Source organism: Aythya ferina, assembly GCF_964211825.1.
Source record: "Aythya ferina genome assembly, chromosome: 20".
Taxonomy (NCBI): Eukaryota; Metazoa; Chordata; class Aves; order Anseriformes; family Anatidae; genus Aythya; species Aythya ferina.
Window position 1 is genome coordinate 907,688 of NC_140318.1, and position 20,800 is coordinate 928,487.

A 20,800-nucleotide genomic window follows, 5' to 3' on the forward strand; every position below is an offset into this window, starting at 1 on the left:
CTGGGGCCGTGCTGGGCGCCGAGCAGCAGCACAAGGACCTTGCGGAAACCTTGGTGGCTGAGACAGACAGGCTGCAAAGTGGCATCAGGAGCAGCGAAGGACATGAATTTTTTGACTAAAACTGAAGATATCGGTGATCGGCAATCCACAGGAAACTCTGAGGCCTGCCCGTGCACTGGGCCGCGAGGGCTGGGAACCCTCAGTGCCGGCACCGCCCCGGGGACACGCGGCGCTGCCAGAGCTGGGCCCAGAACCACCGGTCCTGGCAGCTGCCACGCGCGGCGTGAGGGGTCCTGCGAGGGCACGTCCTGTGGCCCAGTATCTGCATTTCCAGGACTCCGTTCGCTGCAGAAGCGCGGTGACACGTGGCTGTAAATAATGCTTCAAAACAACTGCACGATAATTGTTCGGTCCGAACCAGGCCACAGATCCCAATAACCTGAACGGGAGGTAGTGCAGCAGGACAAAAACATGCGAAGGGCCCTGTGACATCAGTAATGATTTCAACCAAAAATAAATCCTCTGAGTGGGAAGGTGCCATGTCAGGACCTCCACCTAACTTGTTGTTCTGTTATTTGCACAGTTTTAATAGGATTTTTCTATTAATCTGTGACAAACCATGAAATTTTATATTTTCACCATGACTAAGCCATGAAATTTGCCAACTTGGTCCATGATTTACACTGGGTCATAGTTACAAGGTCTGTTATGCTTTTTAACTAAATAACTACTGAAGCTTCCCCTTTGGACAGAATGAAGAATTTGCCTATAATTAAAGCAGGAATTGTTAACTGCTGGCAGTAAAAGTTTACAGCATTGTTTGACAGTTGCAAAGATAAGCCAGTAAAACCCTGGGATGCCGTGTCTACCTGCGCTTCCCACACGCCCGAACAATAGGGTTATATCTCTCAGCATCATGAAATCAATCTCAGATTAGGTAATGAAATATGCACCAGCCTTTTCCCAGAACCTTTGACAAATCACACACAATCCTAAATCTTCATAAATCACGATTAAAGACAAGTATATCATCACCAACGCATATATCTTCCCATGCCTGACCCAGAGACTAATGAGAAAAGGCCTAGACTATCTCATCTGATTAATTAATTCAAAATGTCTGCTGTTATTCAAATGTGAGGCTGGTATTATTTGAATAACACTTGACAGCAGTGCCTGAAGATATCATTTCTGATTTGTGAAGCTGCTGCTGCATAACTGATGATAGTTTATGAAAATGTTCCATCGAAGCTGCTTTTCTTGGCACAACTGTGAAAGATTTTCTGGAGAGAGGGTTTTTTTGTCAGTAGTTGATGTTGCTAACATTGTCAAATATTTCCAAAATCTGTAACATCTTGGAAGCCCTTTTTTCCTGAGCTCTTGCTTGAATATTAGTTTAGATTTAAATAACTCAATATATGTATATTTGTGGCAAAGCAAAAGACAGCCGAATTTGACCCTTTCCATGCTGTTTGCTCTCTAGCACAACAGACAAAGCGTGGTCCCTTGCGGCCAAACGAAGGCCCAGGAACCAGCCCTACCTGGCCAAAGTCATTTCACCTCAAGTCCCGAGCTGAGAGAGATTTTCTAAATCCCATCACAAGCTCCGTGTGAGCATCATCCCGAAGGGAAGACCGCAGCCCCACCCCAAGGGCGCTGGTGCTCGGTGGCCCATGGCGGGTGCAGGTCCGTGGAGGTGACGCCCGCACCTGAGGCTCCCGCAGCCCCATGGGGCCAGCCCCGTCCTGGCTCCTGCCCCGCGGGGAGCCTGCTCCTCCAGCAGCCCCAGCCCCAGCGAGCTGCGGCAATTTCCATGACCTAGGTGGTCCCACTGGGAGCGGTGACTATGGACTTTTATTTCTTTTTCTTAAGACATGCAGTCTCTTCTTGTTTCCTAGTCTGCAACTTCACTGAAAATCAGAGAGCAGTGCACAAAAGCATGGCACCTACTTTGTCCCAATGGTTAAAAAGACATGAACAAACACAAGACATTTCCCAGAGACCACGAGAGAAACCAAGGCTGTGAAACCTGCTGTGTCCATGGAAGACAAAAGCCACCACTGCCAGCGGCTCAGGGGTGCGTGGGCTCAGCGGTCAGTGGGGGAACGCGGAGCCTCTTCCACGCTGAGAAGGGCTTGAAAGCGACCCAGCTCCCTCTGCCTTAAATCACTCCAGGAGGAGTCCTACTTTAATGGGAATGATTTCGCTACCTGGAGAATACGTTTCAAACAAAACCTACAGCAAAGACTTCACCATTTATTTTCTGGAGTATTTATACACTGAAATGTGCTAAGACGCTTGCCCAGCATATGAAGGAAAGAAACTGGGTTAATGTAAACGTCTCAAAACCACAAGTGCACAGAAATCATGCACTCAGGCTGCGATTTCCAGTTGTGACTAACAACCAGATCCAAGCCTGGGAGGAGCCGAGCACTTCCCCGGCGTGTCAGCAGCTCACAACACACCATCGGGGAAGGCAAAGATGCTCAGCACTTAATTTCACGGCACCTATAATAAGAGCCACGGGAACAGCATTCTGCAGGTCACTGGGGCTTTAGGGGCTCTCTATTAGCCATAAATTAAATTACAACTCTGTACCAACAGGGATCTTGATTTTAAACTTTTCTTTTTCTAAGAGATCATCAAAATTACTGTCTTATTCTAAATATGTCATACTGCCAAATACCTACAACCCACTGCAATCATTTTTTTTTATTAGTTGAATGTGAAATGTGATGCCATACTCATAACACTTTTAAAACTCGGCTATTCTGAAGCTGTGTAGCCATAAGCACTAAAACAGAGGATGTAAAATGTATGGTCTAAAACGAATATAAATCAATCATTATGACAGAAGTAGCACTTATTTGAGAGTCAGAAGTGAACAAAATATTCTGTGTCAGCAAAACGTCTCCTGTCAAAACCTGCTCTTTAAAATTTCACTACAATGTGCTGAGACAAATGTCCTTTGCAACTCTGTGTAAGGAAGCATGTTCTAAGTCTTCATAATTCAAACCTCCCCTCTTCCCAGACAAAAAAGAAAGCTGTAAGCGGCTGCATCTTCCTGCCGACGGACGACACGCCGTGCTTCCAGCCACAGCGGGCACCAAATGCCGCCGCCTCCGCCCAGCGCACACAAGGCCTGGTAGCACCCCTGGTCCAGCTCCCCAGCAAACCACGGGAAGACGCGCCCACAGCTCTGTCTGTGCTGTTCACTCCTAAGAGTCAGTGTTGAGCTTGCGATGGTTCAGAGAGCACCCTCGTGAAGCGATACGTTTCTATGTAAATCACTGAGCACTCTGGCACGTATCCATGCAAAGTTTCTTCGTCTGCACTGCAGATGATCTCATCTGCGACCTGCAGGTCCGTGGGACACGCAGCAGAGATGTTTTATGCCTCATACGCTCCCCGTGCCCAGCAGTGGCTTCACGAGGGCGACGTTATCAGCCTTCCCCTCGCACCGCGAGCAGCCCTGCCGGCGGCACGCTGACCGGCGTGCTGCTGCTTCGCGCGCTGCGCAGGGGCACCGCGGCAGGCCAGCCCTGCTCAGAGCGTACCCCTGGTGCACAACACTTGCTTTTCATTAATCCCTGCTACGAACTCAGCAGCATGTAGCCCCCCTTCAGCTCTCTCAGCAGAACCTTCGATTCCCTCCCTCTATGCTTTTTTTAGTAAACCATTTACCTTTGATTACATTATAAATGTCTGAGCCTGGTTAAACCTTACACTAAGCTACCCAGGCTAGCGTCTTCTCTTTCTTTCTCCCCTTTATCCTTCCCAAACACAAGTTCCCTAAGAGATCTGCATTATGTCACTTTTCAGTGTATAAAATAAAGGGCATGCAACTAAATCAGATCACAATTCTTCCTTACTTGGGATGACAGCACAAGCTGAACACTTTTTAAGTGGTAACACCGTTTGCCAGGCTGCCACTATCTTGAGATACATAAAATACCAAATTTAAGACTTCAAAAGGTAAATGACTCAAATTTATGTCTCTGTACTCATGACGAAGCAACCCTTCCATTTTGAAAATACTGGGGAAAATACATGTCGGTCTTTTGAGCATGTCCCACATTTCCAGAAAACTGTGAATGTCATAAAGATTGTACGTTTACCCACTCAAAAGAGAAAACATTTTTTCAATTATGCTTTAAACTGAACCTAATCTACCACAGAGTCTAGAAATGCAGCATGAAAGGTCTGGGATCCATTGTAATTTCTGGAAAAAAAAAACACCCACCCCTCCCAAAACAGGAGAGGACAAAGGCAACGCAATGGCTGTTGGAAAAACCTCTTCCAACTTCAGAGTCTATTTTTGCAACTGTGTATGTTAAAAAAAAAAAAAAAAAAAAAAAAAAAGCACTGTTTTGAAGATTAAAAATGCATAAAACTTGAAATTGACATTTATTTCCTGCAAAACAATCTATTTTTTCAGAGAGAGTTTTTCCAAAGGATGATAAACTCCTTCTCCTTATGTTGTGCCTTAAGACATCATATGCTTTTATCCTGTAGCAAAATATGAACCAGCTACTAGGCTGACAATGCCAAGAACCATGACAAAATGGATTATTAATGAGAAACTGATCTCCAGAACTCTATTAATTTATGTCTTCCTGTCGGATCCCAAAGATGTATCAGCCTTCTCACTCAAAGAAAAAAAATGCCAACATTGTACTTTGTTTTAAAGTTCTGCTTAGATGAAGAATTCATTATCCAAAGCACTGTTGTGTTATTTCAGTCTTCTTGTAGAATAAAGATTCTTTATCAAATAGCCTAGAAAGCCGCTGACAAGTGCGAGGATCTTGCAAAATATATTTACATCAAAAATTCAATGAGGAATCTTGGATTTTTAACCTCCTTCTCTTTTCCCAGCAACACTCCTTGCCTCAACCTGACCTGTCAGCACTTCGAAAATGAAGACCATGAAATTCCATCTGTAAAAACCCGAGAAGAACAAACCCGATGGAGAGCTTTTTAAATTCTTAATTATACTAATTATTCCACTGCAAAGTAAAATGATCTAACATGTAAATAGAAGAAATCTGATTTCTGTGTTGAGCACAAACAGCAAACAGACATAAAGTATCCTTTTAAGCCTCTGTAAAAAAAAATATCTATCTAATCTATGCTTATCATAATATTTATGAAATAAAAAACAGAGAGGAAAAATTGCTGTAATGTACTCCGCGTGACCTCTGCTTTCGAGAGAGAATGAAAACAGCCTTTTGCTTTTCAATCCCCATCAAAGTGGAGTTAAAGGAGGGACAGCATTCCCTTGCTCACTGCCATTAATCATTGCTTTCTTCAAGCAAGTGCGTATTAATTTCTGTCATCCCAAACATCATCGAGTATTGTTACAGCACCGTTCACTCCTCATTCACCACCAGTTGTTACCAGTTTCCCTACACTGAGCAGAGACAGGGTGAATCGTGTGGATTTCAGTGTTAGAGGCCTTTATCCCTGGGGTGCTGACACCAATTAAGCCATTTCAAGAAGAAATGAGAACAGGCGCAACCCTTCTCTGTAACAAGAGCTTGCACCTAGCATTGGCAGGTTGCCATTCGCTGTTGCCTCACACTACAAAAACACCCTGCCACATCCCCGGAATTATACAGCGTGTTTACATTTCATCTGTGTGGTGCCCTGGCACTTTTTTTTAGATCTTTAGTGCAAAATTCAGTGCTGAGGATTTTGCCATCACTTTCAAAATAGCATCCCAAGATATAAAAAGGCTTTAGGACAAGATTTAAAAGCTAACAAACAGTTTCCCAGCGCAGTATTTTTTAATCAATTAATATTACTGTTAGGAAGAGATCTGAAACGGGACTACGAGAACAAGCTGTTGTTCTTCAGCTTAATTCAGGCATTAGACACACACATAAGACAAATGACAACAATTTTACCGTTGCAATATAATAGATACCCTAAATATGAAAATTAACTGAATCTTCCAGAATTATAATATCATTCGAGTTGACTAGTAATAAGCATCCTTACACTGCTGGCATAGCATCAGTTTTTGTTTGGAGGCCAGCAGGAACTAAAAAATAGCTCGTTTCAAAAAAGTTACCTCGAATCCTTAAAATCAACACGTTTAATGAGTTTAATTAATATCATCTGTACATTGTTAAAGTGTGTGCAAAGATTTATCAAACTCTCTGGCAATATTGTTGATTTTTTCTGACCGCTTTAGATCCAATCATTCTCCTTGTTTTAGACATTTACATCTGCTTTTAAGTTTTTATGGTTGCCTGTTGGCAGGCAGCAAAGTGGAGCTGTCGATGCTGCTGCAGAATAATGCAAGGTTTGTTATGAATTAAATATTAGAAACCTTAACGCAGCGGCCAATAAGAATTATTTGCCTTATTAAAGCAGCAGAAGACGCTGATTAAATTTTCATTGCATTGCAGTCTTTTTCCCATTTCTGCTTTCAATTCATCATTCTAATGTATGAAAGGCTTGCCGAATAATGGCATGGGGACTTAATTTCTGGAATGCAAATATGGCAAAGAAAATACCATAAATACCCTCCCAGAAAACATTAAACAGTCAGTTCTAATTAAGTGAATACTAACTAAGTAAATATTCTCTTAAAGGAAAAAAAAAATAACTCAAGATGTCAAGAATTCCAAGAAAGAAAGCACTAGAAATTCAGGCACACAAAAATTATATGGAGCTTTGAATATCTGAATTTCACAGGAGGAAACTAAGTATGTTTAAACAATTGAGTTTTCAGATACTCGAAGAAATTTTCATGTTTATTAGTAAATATCAGAACACACAACTCTGTTTTGATTAACTGAGATTTCTACTTCTTAGGCACTGAAAGTAAATATACTGTAGTATCTACTGTAGTGAATGACCGCTGTAGTAAGGCTGCTTTAAGTAAGGTGATCCTGATATGCTAGTTTTATAAAGCAAAACATTTTAATAGTACTCAGTTTATTCGCACAGCACCCTTTCAAAATAAAATTCCTTTAGAAAAAAAAATCCTCCTCATGACAAAAAAAAAAAAAAAAAAAAAAAAAAAAAAGGTATCTGGAAATCCAGTTCATCTGGAATACCAGTTAGCAATTTTAAATCTTCACTACATGCAACTACAAGTATGTTTAGTAAAAATAATCAAACAAAATCTTCTAATTGTATGTCCTATACTGAAGGTTGTTCACGTTTCTGCCTTAATGTGCATCAGGAAGAAAATGAACTTCAAGTATCCATTTCCCCTAGAGAAAATCTCTTCCCTGAAACTCTGCAACTAATGAAATGGGGATCTATAAATAGCAGCATCATTACCATGAGAGCACTTGCTTTGTATCAGTCTCTGCATCTGACCCTCTTTACACTAATAACTAGTAGACTTCAATATAATTCCTCTATAGGATGATCAATATTAGGACAGTTAAAATGTGATGTACATTTAAACTGTGGAGTATATTTACTTACCAAGCTTGCTAAAACATAAGAACATACAATGCTATCTTGTACTGTCTTTCTCTGCTCACACTTATTAAGGAGTTTCTTATTGTCTTAAATGAGACGAGTGCTGCTCTATAACTTCTCTCTGATGTTATAGAGACATGCATTGTGACAAGACAAAAGCCATAATACACCTGAAATGTTCCCTGCTGAAATCTCTCTCGATGAACCTCATTAAAATGGTTACTCCATTCCAAATATTATCTGCTGAAGCACAGCTGTAGTAAACTCTTCCTAAACTGTTGAATACAGTAAGTGAGCATTTAATCAGTAAATGTAATGATTTGGAAACATGTTTTACTTCTATTCAAAAAACAATATTTACCAATTGCAATAGATCATTTCAGAAAGTTAACCAATATTTAATTTCACTGTTGGTTATAAATTAAACTATACTAAGAGATAATGCAGTTCAGGAATCTGGGGGGAAAAAAAAAGGAACTATTTATTAGGTGTCTATGGAATATTCTGCTACTGCATATAATTTATTGATACTGAGATATTTATGCTGCCCTTCATTAAAGGTAAATATTCAGTTACATTTGCATCTCCCACATACAAAGAGCTCAATTGTTCTGCTAATTTCATATCTCTTAAAATAAATATGATAAAACGTTCCAGTGGGTGGATGAGTTTAAAGGCTTTTATTCTCTGTGACAAAATTATTGATGACAACATATCATAAATGGCACTTACTCCATATACACATGTCACAAGAAAATGTAAAATATTAGAACAGTTATGCATGCAGGAACATTTACTTTTTAAATGAAAATATAACATCCCAATTTTAAAAAACCATGTGCTTAAATCAAGAGAATGCATATAGAGAAAAAGAGGACATGAAATTTCACATGTATTTAAGTTGATTTTCTCTTAGCTTACAGGTACTACATATGTACTAAAATTCAATTGACTTTATTTAAGCCACAAAATACACAGTCCACTAGCAAACTAAAGGCAAATCATACAACCAAACAAAGCTTTCAGGCATTCTGGATGACTTCTCTGTATCCCAAAGGAACTTGTTCAGAGGCACTTTTTTTCTATTTGTTATCACCCTTTATCTTATTAAATATTAAAATAGCATAGAAATCTGCATTTTATATCAAAATCAGTAATCAAACAAAGTGAAATGTATTTAAAACATACCGGGATGGAAAATTGTGTTAATATGATTCAAACAAACTGTACTTCTGCTGAAAAACATGATTAGCTGTTATAGGCAGTACTGCTAGAAAAAATGTTTTGCACACATTACCACTATGAAGATTTTCACGTTACAATCTGTTTTTAATCATTCAGACATACCTCTGAGAGTCTAAAAAGGGATTATTGTAAATATCATGTTTTTTTGTATTTTAATACGATTAATATTATAAGACACACAAAGATATTTGAAAGCGAGGATTTAAGAGAAAGAAGCTGTGTAAGTAAAGCGTGTAAAACGTAACTCACGTCACAGTAAAATATTGGGCAGCATAGGTTGCAATTTAGGAAAAGTAAGGCAGGATTTTCATCAAAGGTATGGGGATAAGGAATGGTCTTTTTGAAAGGGCTAAAAAAAGGGGGTATTTGTTGATCCATGCAAGTAGCAAAACTTTCAGGCATATTTGTAAATAAAATCAGAATTATGGCTTCAGTCCCATCGTGTGCACCTTCGCCTGGGCCTCCGATGGAGGAGAAGGCGTGAGCTGGGTGACTCCCGTGCCAGGGATTTGGAGAGCTTCAGAGTTAAATAAAGCAGGTTTGTAAATGGCAGGATACTTGCAGCAACGACGTGGTTCTCGCTCTGAGGCAACCGATCGAGCAGAGCTGCTCAGCGGCACTTGACAACAGCAGTGCTCCCACAATTGTAACCCTCAAATCCAATCAATCGTTGCTCTTTGCATTTCAAGCAGCTCCTGGCTGCCACTGCCTGAAGATAACTATTTTACCACCTCTGTCATGCCTAATTAACAAGTCAGATGTACAATTTAGAAATTTTGCAATTAACCTGCTAAAATATTGCTGGAGGATGCTAATTGTTATGCCAGTTGCCATAAAAGCTCATTTGCATAACTTATGTGTGAAAAACAATTATGAGCGGCGTTCACAGACGCGGTCCACAAACTGCTCCTAGCTACGGATGAGAGGGCCACAAAAACACTTAATTCATTGCCCACAAAATTATGTTCCCCCTTTTCTTAAACAGCATCTGTTTTGTGAAGCTATATTCATAGAAAATCCCCAAATCAACAATTAGAAGCATATGTAAATGTGCGATTACAGTTCTTTTTCTTTCATTGACAAGTTCCCCTCCACGCAGGGTGCGGGCGGCGATGCTGGGCCCCAGCCCCAGCCCCGGGCCCAGGCCCAGGCCCAACCCCAGCCCCAGCCCCAGCCCCAGCCCCAGGCCCCTTTGCAGCCCCAGGCCCCTTCCCCTTCCCCAGCCCCGGCCCTGGCGGTGGCGGTGGTGGTGGCGGGCAGGCCGCAGGCGGAGGCCGCTGCGCAGCTCCGCTATCTGGTCCGTGCAGCGGCATCACTGGGGGCCACTTTAGCAACAAAGCAGCTAAAGTCAATTGTTTCTTCAGTGAATAGGCTTCTGTTCTTCAGCATATATTTACTGAGGCATTTAGGGCAGATTTTTACCATTAAATTGGAGTCTGTAGAACATGGTTGTTGTACAAATATTTACATTAGTGCTGACCACAGCCTTATTGCAGCTCTCGGAGAGAACAATATTCCCAGTTCTGTCACCCCAGTTTGGAGGCCTGAGTCTGGCTTTCAGCTGCAGAGCAGGGACTGCCACTCTTACTGTTTTCACGTGCATAGCAAGAAGCTAATTTCATAAGATACTGGTGGCTAATGCATCCCATTTTCATTAGGCCCAACTATGCTACAGACTGGAAAAACAAATGCCTTTTTTTTTTTTTTTTTCCCCACAGGGAAAACAGGGCAAGGACTGTATGTTATTTCAGGTCTCTTCTTAAGCAGGTAGTTTGCTCAGAAAGTTTTCATTAAATATTACTAAACTATACTGAAAAAAAAAAAATTTAAAACCCTACAAAATGCAGTAAGGTTCAACACAAGTAACATCACATCATTATGCTGCAAAACAATGCTGCTTGTTCCCTTCCGAAATATTAGAGATTTAAAAGTTACGTAACAATCACGGTGATTAAACAGCAGCTGTTATGATAATCAGTCAGTAAAAGGAAATTGATTTGTTTAGTGCTAGCAACTACAATATTATTAGACTCTCACTATATTGAAAGGAAGAAATATTTCCTTTATTGAGCACAAAATGCCATAAATTTAGGTAAACCGAAATTAGTTCATGTAATACACTGACATCCAAGAATTTATGTATATGGAGACTATCATTTAATTTTCAGACATTCAATTTCTATACTTGGTCACAGTCAAAAGGTCAAGAACCAACAAGTCAATAAGCTCCCAAGCTCCATATCGATATCACGTCACTGCCCTAACAAGTGGAGAGGAACTCAGAAATAATTCACAAAAAAATTCCCAGCTGCGAAGGCCGGCGGATTGCCCCCGTCCCACACGAGAGCGCGTGGCGGGACAGCCTCTGCCTCTGCCTCTGCCTCCGCCCCGGCCGGGGCTCGGGGTCTCGGCACCCCACGATTCTGCTCTGCATTCCTTGGGAATTTCCCCCCACACAACAAAGGAAAGAAATATGAGATAGAAAAACTGATAGTTCCCACTCTATTTGAATAACAAGTGAAAACCTAAAAATACCTCCACTGCATGTTATTACCAACTGTATCACCGGGTTTTATAGTGACAGGACTGTGCTATAATTTCTGAGAAAACCTCGGCATAAAGCTCCATAAACCCAACCACTCCTGTAATGTATCACCTTATCTAGTGCACAATCATTTCCACAACTTTTCATGTTAGTATAATTTGTTCAAAAATGGTAATAAATACATCCTTGAAGTCAAATAAGAATCATTGCACAATCGACTGTAACTTGTTCTTACTAGCGACAGTTAATCATGCAACCAGGATCTCACATAAAAGAAATAAGCAAACATTTTGGTGTTGTGTAATTACAAATGTTCGCTAAAAGCACACTTCCTTCTTTAATCAACAAATATATGAAAGCAGCGCTTTAAATACCCTTTCAAGTGGGTAATTGCATCTGCGAAGTTATCAGTAAAGAAAAACAGTGATCCCCATCTACAGTGAGCAAATGGTCTGCTGTACCAAACAAAGTAACTACAGTCAGAAAACCCTGATAGCCTTTTGCTAGAGGTCTAACCATAGATTAAAAACGCAAACATTGCTAATTAAAGCAAAGAAAACCAGAAGTCTAAGCGAAGTCTAAGCTGTTCATCTGCAGGAGGTAAGACCTCACTTAGGCTCACCGTAATTTGAATATGAAGTGGACACTGCAAATAGTTCTTAAAGATTATTTCTTATATTGCAATTTTAATTATGCTCAATACTTGATAAAATTTTCAGCATGTAACACCAAAGTAACACGAACTCACAAAAACTTCTGATAGATAATATTCTACAGATAGAAGTGAGACAAAGAAGGTAAAATTTGAGAGCTTCTCAATGAACTTCAGTGAGATGGCAGGCAAGGCCTGCGTTTGCTCCTGCTCAGATAACCGCATCTCTCCTCACTTAGCTGAGAGGAGAAAATTTTCTTCTCAAGTCAACAGTAGCACCAGGATTCAAACCAGAAATCCCAGGCTTTTCCCTCCAGATACTCTCTCCACCAGAATTAATGCCACTGGGGGTGTATTGGTACCAAGAAAGTTAAGGTTGGCCCCAAAATGTTTTAATTATTTAGTTCTTTTCCTCAAAAATTTCAAACTCAAAATAAACAACCGGAGATGGGTGATGCTCTCCTCTGCTTACTGAGAGAAACACTGATTTTGTGCCTGAAAAGGCACCGTTCTGCTCTTCCTGGCATCAAAATGGCTCCCCACGATAACTAAAACTTTCAGTTTTTGGGTGATGAAGTCCTGATCAGATTCTTTGGGCCAACTGGCTCAGGAGCTCCCGGGGACTGAAACCCGCCAGGTCCTCAGGCTGCCCACGACGTGCCCGTGGAGGACGCGCAGGGCGCCCCGGCAGAGCGGGTCGCTGATGGCAGCGGTGTCAGGCAGAGGCCCGCGGCGCGCGCGCACGCCGGTTGTACGGCAGTGACGCGAAAACCCCTACGGCTCTGCAGAAATTGCTGTGGTTTGTGTCTTATGTGGTTCACGTTAAAAATTTCCCAACAGTGATAGACTTCAGCTGCCAGGATCAGGGAGACCATGTGCATCTAGTACGAACAGCCCCCGCACAGAGCTCTGGGGCATTTTTTTATCCTTTTTCCTTTCTTTTAAATAACTATTGGGGCTCATAACAAGCACTGTCACTCTAGCACTACTCCCCTGATTGACTTTGCGACAATGATCTGTGGAGGAGATGGGCACGCAAGCACACAAACACTCTGCAAGCACTCAGGCAAAGAGGACTAGAGAGGCTTTGTTCGGTTTGGTCTGGTTTTTATTTTCTGATAAGTTTCTGTTCAATTTCCAGAATTACTTCTCTGATATTTTTAAACAGTATATATATATATATATATTAAAAAAAAAAAAAAGCAAACTAACCACAAAACTGTAGTAAAGAAATTCTAAGGCTGAATAAAAAACACACGCACACATAAAAAAGGAAAATTTGAACTAAATCAGAAACTCTCGTCACTGAGTCATCCTGGAGCATCCTAATACTGCAGAGGTCTCAGCACAGTGATCGTACGTATCATATATGCCCTAATAAATAGGTTCAACGAGTTGAGTTAAGGGCAGAGTTTAACTATTAACTCCAAATTTCCTCGCTCTTATGGCTGTAAGTCAATCCCTTAATGTTATTTTAACACAGTTTCTGGCAGTTGAATAAAATCTATGGTCAATATTACAACCCCTTCCTTCCTAAATGAAGGAAAATATACGTGCGATTTACATAAGAAATCATGGGAAATCCTGTAAGGGAGCAGGGATGATAAATGTTCAAGGCCTGATTGCCCAGGAATCCAAGCCGACCATTTGACTTCAGCTGTTCAGGCCCTCGTTACACAAATCTCAAAACCAGCAGAACTGGCAGCAATGCCTCCATGCAGGTATAGTTTTCAGCACAGTAACAGTTAGCAGTCAAAGAGGTTATAATGCAGCGCTGTAAGATATAGCTAAAATAATACCACAAAAATCAGATGACACAAAGAATTCTAATACTTTCCTTTTGTTAAGATACAGTAACTGAGAATACAATGAAATTCTTCATGTTCAGTATCTCCCATTAGATCAATTAATATTCAGAGAAAGCCTTTAACATGAAGTTTAAATAATCATAGAAGGAGAAAAAGAACCACCAATGTTCTAGAAGCTTCTCTAGACCTTTCAATCAATTTTATTTATATGCAAAACCAAGAGAAACTCAGAAAAAACAAAGCTCCTCCTGATGCTAAAGCTCTCAATTTACTGACAGGCAAATGGCTTCATGCTGCCACTTAATCTCATTTCTTGCATAATGCCCTCTAATTAGCATATCAAAGTGAATTAATACTTCTAGGGCATTAGCAATGGGAAAATCTGCTCCAGGCTTCACAATAGCAGTTAAGCAAGAGCCAAGAAATCCTCAAAAACACCACAAACCACTTTGCATTGCAAAACTGTTCAATTTATTTATCCTCTCTCTCTAAACACTTTTACCGCACACTGTTTTACTACTGTTCACCAAACAAAATGATAATTGCCAAAGTTACCAGCATCTGTAATGCCTGTTTAGAATCTTAATTTAGATTGTATACTTCAAGATCTCGAGATGCTTTCATTTGCTCTATCATACATACCAGGATATATGGAAAAACTGTTGTTTGTGTAAAAAAAAAAAAAATGTAATCAGGATAATATTATTAAATTCAATTTCCACTTATAATTAAAAATTAAATAATACATGAAAAAGCCACCTGCTGGACAATGAGGAATAAGAGATTAGCTTTAAATGTTGATGCATGACTTAAGTATAGCAAAAGGTTTTGACCTGTAAACACATGCTACAAAACCACCCCCTTCCCAAGTGATTGATCTGCAGGACGCGTGGTATTCAGTGATTCATAGACACTGTTACAGCCCATATGACTGTGCAACATGTACTGAACTGATCATAAACAAAAGAATTCCAAGTAAAACACCTAAAATAGTACAAAATTAAAATAAATGCATAATGATTTTGACTATATTCTCTTAGGCAAAACGAGGTATTTTTACCCACTTCCTGAAGCAATGAATACACCATGGCTGTTACCATGAGATATCAGACCATTTTTTCTTTAGAAAATATTTTCAGAATCTATTTTCAATTACAGATCATTTTGTTTGCAAAATATAAACTATAGTTTAAAAACAAGGACTAAAAAAAAAACCTCAGACCTCATCATCTTGGTGCTCCCCATCAATCTTTAAAAGCAGAAAAAGAGCATTAGGGGAAAAAAAAACCACGCTAGTACACCCAACCTAACCCAAGAAGGGAGCGGGAGCGCAGGCGGAAGGCTAATAACAAAGAGTAGAAGAAAATGCCGGGGTCAGTGGGGCTTTCTACGATTCTGTTTGCAACATGAAGGCAAAATGAAGTATGAGAGTAACGAAATAAATAATGATAGATATTTATCTAGTACTTTGAGCCTTTCTAAAGAATGTGCATTATTGAAAAATATATACCATTCAAGTACCAGGCTTCATTTCCTTTCATATTTAATTCCCTGTTTACTTCCACTGTAAAGACAGCATTATGGAAGAGCTCTAATGTCCAGCTGAGAAGCACAATTCATCTGTTTGGCTGATGAACTACTCTAACTTTATAAAAGCATGAACTATAAGAGCTGACAGAAACTTTAATAATTTATATTAAATATTGATGTGAATTATTTACTCCGTTCATACTTAAAGACATGAATTGCCTACCAGAGAAAAGCAAATGTGACAAAAGGTCAACATGATGGTGAAAAAAGGCAGGCTGTGTCAGGCATGTGTTATCTGAACCATGCTGATCACCTTGATAAGCGAATAGCATTAAACATGACTGCTGAGAAAACAAACAAAGCATTCTTCTCAGGGTGTCAATTCAGGGAATACAAACAGCTACATCTAATTCTCCCAATGATACAAGAAAAGGAAAACACTCAGCTCTCCACCGATTTTGACTGATTAGTACACAGCTTTAGTATTCATTCTTATTAGTCATAAAAATATTCATCAAACCATCATACATATGATGTGCAAGGAACTGTAAAACAGTCTAAAAATTGAGAACAGATACAAACTGGACTCTCTTTCTCTACTATATAATTATTAATATAGTCTTCATATGCATTTAAATATTGTATTACATTTGTAACAATTTAGTATGTCTAATTCTGCTTATATTTGTCTACGGTAGACTGCAAATATCATTATATTAATGTTTCACACAAATCAATATTTAAATTGAAAAAAGACAGCATAATATCCATATCGTACAACTTTTTCATTGAAAGCTGTAGGAATAGAGCTTGATAAATGGGCTAAATCCTGTAAAAAGGGACTCTTGCATTCACTGTATGCTATTATTATAATTTATCTCTGAATGCAAAAATTCCTTAACTTACAGCAAGCATCCTAAAATAAACCACACAGTAACTCATATAATTTACTGTTTTCAGATAAACAAGCAAATGTGTCAACTTCAAAAATAAAATGAAGGAGATGAAAAATACCTATAAAATAAAATAAAATAAATCCCTGCTCTTACTTAAATTAGTATTGACAAGTAGGTCCAAATTTATCCTTTACGCGAGGGAAAAAAAAAAAAAAAAAAAAAAAAAAAGATGTGGAAACACAGCTCCTGGTAATCAACACAAAGATTGTTATTTAAATATAGCAAGGAGCACTAACAATGTTATGGTCTAAAGATACTATGTAGTTACAGGTTCTGCAAGACAAAGTATCACATTTTTTCTAATGAAAATTATCACCACAACCGCCTGTGTTCTTATCCAGAGAAGTATCCTGCTGGAAATCCACCAAAGAGAGAGAATTTTCATTGTGAATGTGTTTGAACCAGACGATCAAATGACAAACAAGATACTTTATCCAATTTATTTTTACTAGTAGGACATTTACAACGGAAAGCAGTGCCATTGCCATAAGGACAGTGTAAATGACCTAGCACACTACTGCACGTCATCATTTGTAATACATTTGCTGACAATTAAAAAAAAAGATCAAAAGTATAACCAATGATTCAATGAAAAATTTTGGACACTGAAGCATGAGAAAGGAAACAAAAGCTAAATAATTTAAGCTGAAGAGAAGATGTATGCACATAAATACACAGTGATTACTACCTTATGTAGTCAGGGTACATAAAAAATATGTATTTAGTACCTTCAAAAAAAACACCAGGATTGCACATAAATATTTTAAATAGCTAAACTGAATAGCAATAACATCATTGTTGATATTTTGAAAATAGCTACCATACATACACACACACACACGTACGTATATGCATGCTATCAGTGCTATTTCATTGTTCCCTTTGAATCCTTCAATGTTCAGATCGCCTTGTTAGGATTCCATGTTATTGCAAATTATTGCAAGTTGATGGCACTAAATAACAGTTTATAAACAGTGAAAAGTTGAAATTTATGTAAGGGAACAATCCCATGATACGATTTTTAAATAACAACAGTGGGAAAAAAGGGGTTAATATTTTCAAATTCTTGTAGAAGACAAGGCAAGAAGCAAGTCTTTCTCTAAGGAGTTACCTAACAGGCAGTTTACAGATTTTGCAGCATATCGACAAGGGGCGTTCCTAAAAGAGTTGGGCCATTTTCATCAATAAGGAGCTTTGCAACATGATACATGCATGATACAGCCCTTCAGACATCAGAATAGCACTGTATGGTTATTTGTAGTTGTAGCAATAAAAGTAAAGGTTTTAGTTTACATGGGGAACCGCAAAAAATTAACCTCATGGTTAACTTCACTATTTGTCTGGCCTTTCTATTTCTTTTTTCATTCTCTAAACCAAAACTCTGCAAGAAGGGAGAACATTTTTAATGAACATTTTCCTCCTCTCTCTTTAGACATAAAAAATAGTTCAACCAGCCCAACCAGCCAAGCAGGCCTTTCTCTTCCCCTGCGGACACCTCCTGCAGTCGAGAAGTTCATTAAGTTTTATGATCTTCCCAAGTCAGTCCTGCTTATAAGCCTCACAAAGGCCACAAATCTGGCAAACCATCATGTATGCCATTAGGCTTTACTAGTAAATGAATGCTATTTAGGGTTTGTGGTGACAGTAAATTAGGGTTTGGTTGGCAGCTATCATTGTTTCTGTTGGACCCGTAAAAATAAATAAATAAATAAAGGTATACGTGTGTGCGTCTATGCACACGCATTCATACATTTTTATAATGCGTGTGCCTATCCGTATCAATGATTCTTACAGACAAAACAAATCATCTATCAACACAGCCTAGGATGTAATAATATGTCATTCCACTGGGAAATAATTGCAATTCCCTAACCATTTTAAGACTATAAGAATTAATATATTTTCATTTCTATCTCCATGAGAAAAACCAGTACCTCAGGTATAGCAACGGACTAATGTAGAGTTAATCAGATTACAAATCTGAAGGATTTTTAGTCCGTAAATAAGAGAGATTATTAAAAAAAAAAAAAAAAAGGCAGGGATCAGTTTTTGATTCCTACTGGTAGGCACACAAGGCAGACTGATAGGCAGGAACGCAACAGATGTGAGTGTGCCTGGGGAAGGTAACTTTAAGACTTCCAAGCGACACCTCAGAGAGCAGGTAAAATATAACCAAACAGAGCCAACAGACTCTCACTTGCGTATCCTTGTATTTTATTAGAGGGGCTTCAGTAGAACTTTGGGTATCATTTTTCCTTGAACTAATTAAAGAAATAAGTGGCAGTTAGTTTCTTTATGAAAACCATGCTACCTTGTGGTTGCCTCTAAGAATGCACATATCTATTAATATCTGCGAGGCTCTTAAATGCATTATGCAGCACTTTTTAAAATGTTAAAATGTTAAAAAAGAAATGTCAGGCTAAATTCAGTAAGCTCAGTGATTTCTTTATACATGGCAAATACCGCACGGAAAAAAACTCGTGAGCTCCTAACCCTAAGTGCGAGGGAGAGAAAGGCTTCGAAAAACGCGATGCATTCGTTAACCCTTGCCGGAAAGTGACAGAGCTGCTCTACCTCAGCTGGGGATTCCTCCACATATTGTCTCGCTACCAGCCTCACGAATTATTTGCTGCCTGTACTGAAAACTAATAAAATATAAAAAAAAATACATAAATCAATATAAAAATGACTTAAATACTGCATTACTTATTTCAGAATAGACATGACTGCGATTACACTCCACGTATAGGCTCCAGCCTCCCTTCTCACCTCTCTTCCTTCTCACAGAAGGTAGCGGGAAAGCCATCACAGTAACTCCCACCGCCAGCACCAAGGTAAACTTTGGTTCTGATTAAAAGGAATTAAATTCCAGAGCATGACCCAGTTGCAGCCAGATTTAAGTACTTGGACCACAAGACAATGCAGAGCAATGGGGGGGAGGGGGGAGCCTCTGCTTTAATTGCATCTCGGACTGTTTGCCCTTCCAGTTCAGAATTGTTCGAGCTGTTTCCTATGAAAACAGTTTATAGAAAATAAGCTAGAATTTATTTTCACGTTATCTTTGCTGTAGCACACTGACTGAAGTCTGTACAGACATTTCAACTCAACTGGGAGACCCTGAGTGAACGTCCCCCTGCGGGAACAGTTTTTGGTGGGGGTGTGGATTCATCTCCATCAATCACTCGGTGCATTAATCCTGTCTCTCCTGTGCTGCTGGGGCTGGCAGGATCCTGCCTTTGGGCAGACAGACGTCTTTGCTCTTTGTTGGTTCTCAGCTATTTTACCAAAGAGATAACTTGCAAACTTGGCTCGAATACTTGGCGCACAAAGGCAGGATTTTTCTCAACTCGCACATTTCACCAAAACACCCAAAAACATTTCAGATCTCAAAATCTCCTGTCAGGTTCCCTCTCGCTTCTGCAACAGCAGTGGCCTCGCCGAACCCCCCTCTGCCAGTAATCCCCGCTTCTGAAAAGACTTTTTTTTTTTTTTTTTTCTTAACTCACCTCTGACATGTGGTTGACTATACTTTCCTTTCAAAACAGTGAGGCTAAGCCCTGTGCAAATAACGTGATCGCAGGACCTACGCCTGCCTTCTTAATTGAAATTTGCCTGCTGCAAAATGTCTGAACATCAAGGGCAGGTTGCTTGGTTAGCTCTGGAGCAGGACAGGCAGAAAGTTTAGAGAAAGACAGAAAACAAACACAAACCAAGAAGGACAGAAAGGGACCGTGAACTGATCGAGGCAAAACACAGGCACGGGGGGAGGGAGGGCAGAAGGGGGGATCATTCCCCTTATCCCTGGTAATATAATGCAATATAAAGCAGAATCAATCTTAATATTCACAACACAGTCAATACCCTAGTGCTTAGCTGTCAGCAGAAACTGAAGTGGATCCCCGGTAGCAAAGAAGCCCTTGGACATAAAGCACCATAATTTACTGAGTACTGCGCGCTTCTGGGCTCCTCGGTCGGTAACTGCATGATTTCACATTTGTAGTTTTCGTCTATATAATCCCATTTGTTCAGCTTGCAATTAGGGGGGCTGTGTGTGTTCGAATATCGAGTACAGCTAAAAACGCAAGCCAATGCATATTTTTATTTTTAAAACCAGATCAGAAAAAAAAAAAGAGGGGGGGTTTATTCTCATAATGGAAAACAGAGTACTTTTCAAAATCGTTTTCTCCAAAAAAGAAATTTCTCTGTAAATTCAGTGATGTCAAAATTTTGAAAAAAAAAAATTAAATGCCTTTAAGAAAAAGTACAGCATTTATTACTGTCTCATTAACGTAGCCCAGAAAAAAAAAAAAAAAATACCGATATATTTTTGTACACTCGAGAGTAAGGTTTGTGGCACGTAAAATGTCATCGCCGGAGAACAACTAAAGCTTCGCTGCGCTCTGTAGCACGCTGGGGTCAGGGCGCCCGCCGCTTTCCCAGCCTCTCGCCTCTTCCCAGCGGCACGGGGCCCGCGCGGGGGCCGCGCTCCGGGGGCCGCGGCTGCGTTGGGCTCTGCCCTGCCCCGCAGCGCCCCGCGCCCCGCGCCGGCCGCGCCCGCTCGCAAACTTTGCGGCCCCGCCGCACCTGGGGCAGCGCCGGCCGCGGCTCCGCGGGCGGGCCC

The 20,800-nt window shown here is 40.0% G+C and overlaps 1 protein-coding gene across 9 annotated transcripts in view; it reads right to left on the reverse strand.

The window, feature by feature from the left end:
• The window catches only part of PBX3 (PBX homeobox 3), a 111,825-nt gene that overhangs the window by 86,483 nt on the left and 4,542 nt on the right, over positions 1 to 20,800 (reverse strand). The window lies entirely within an intron of this gene.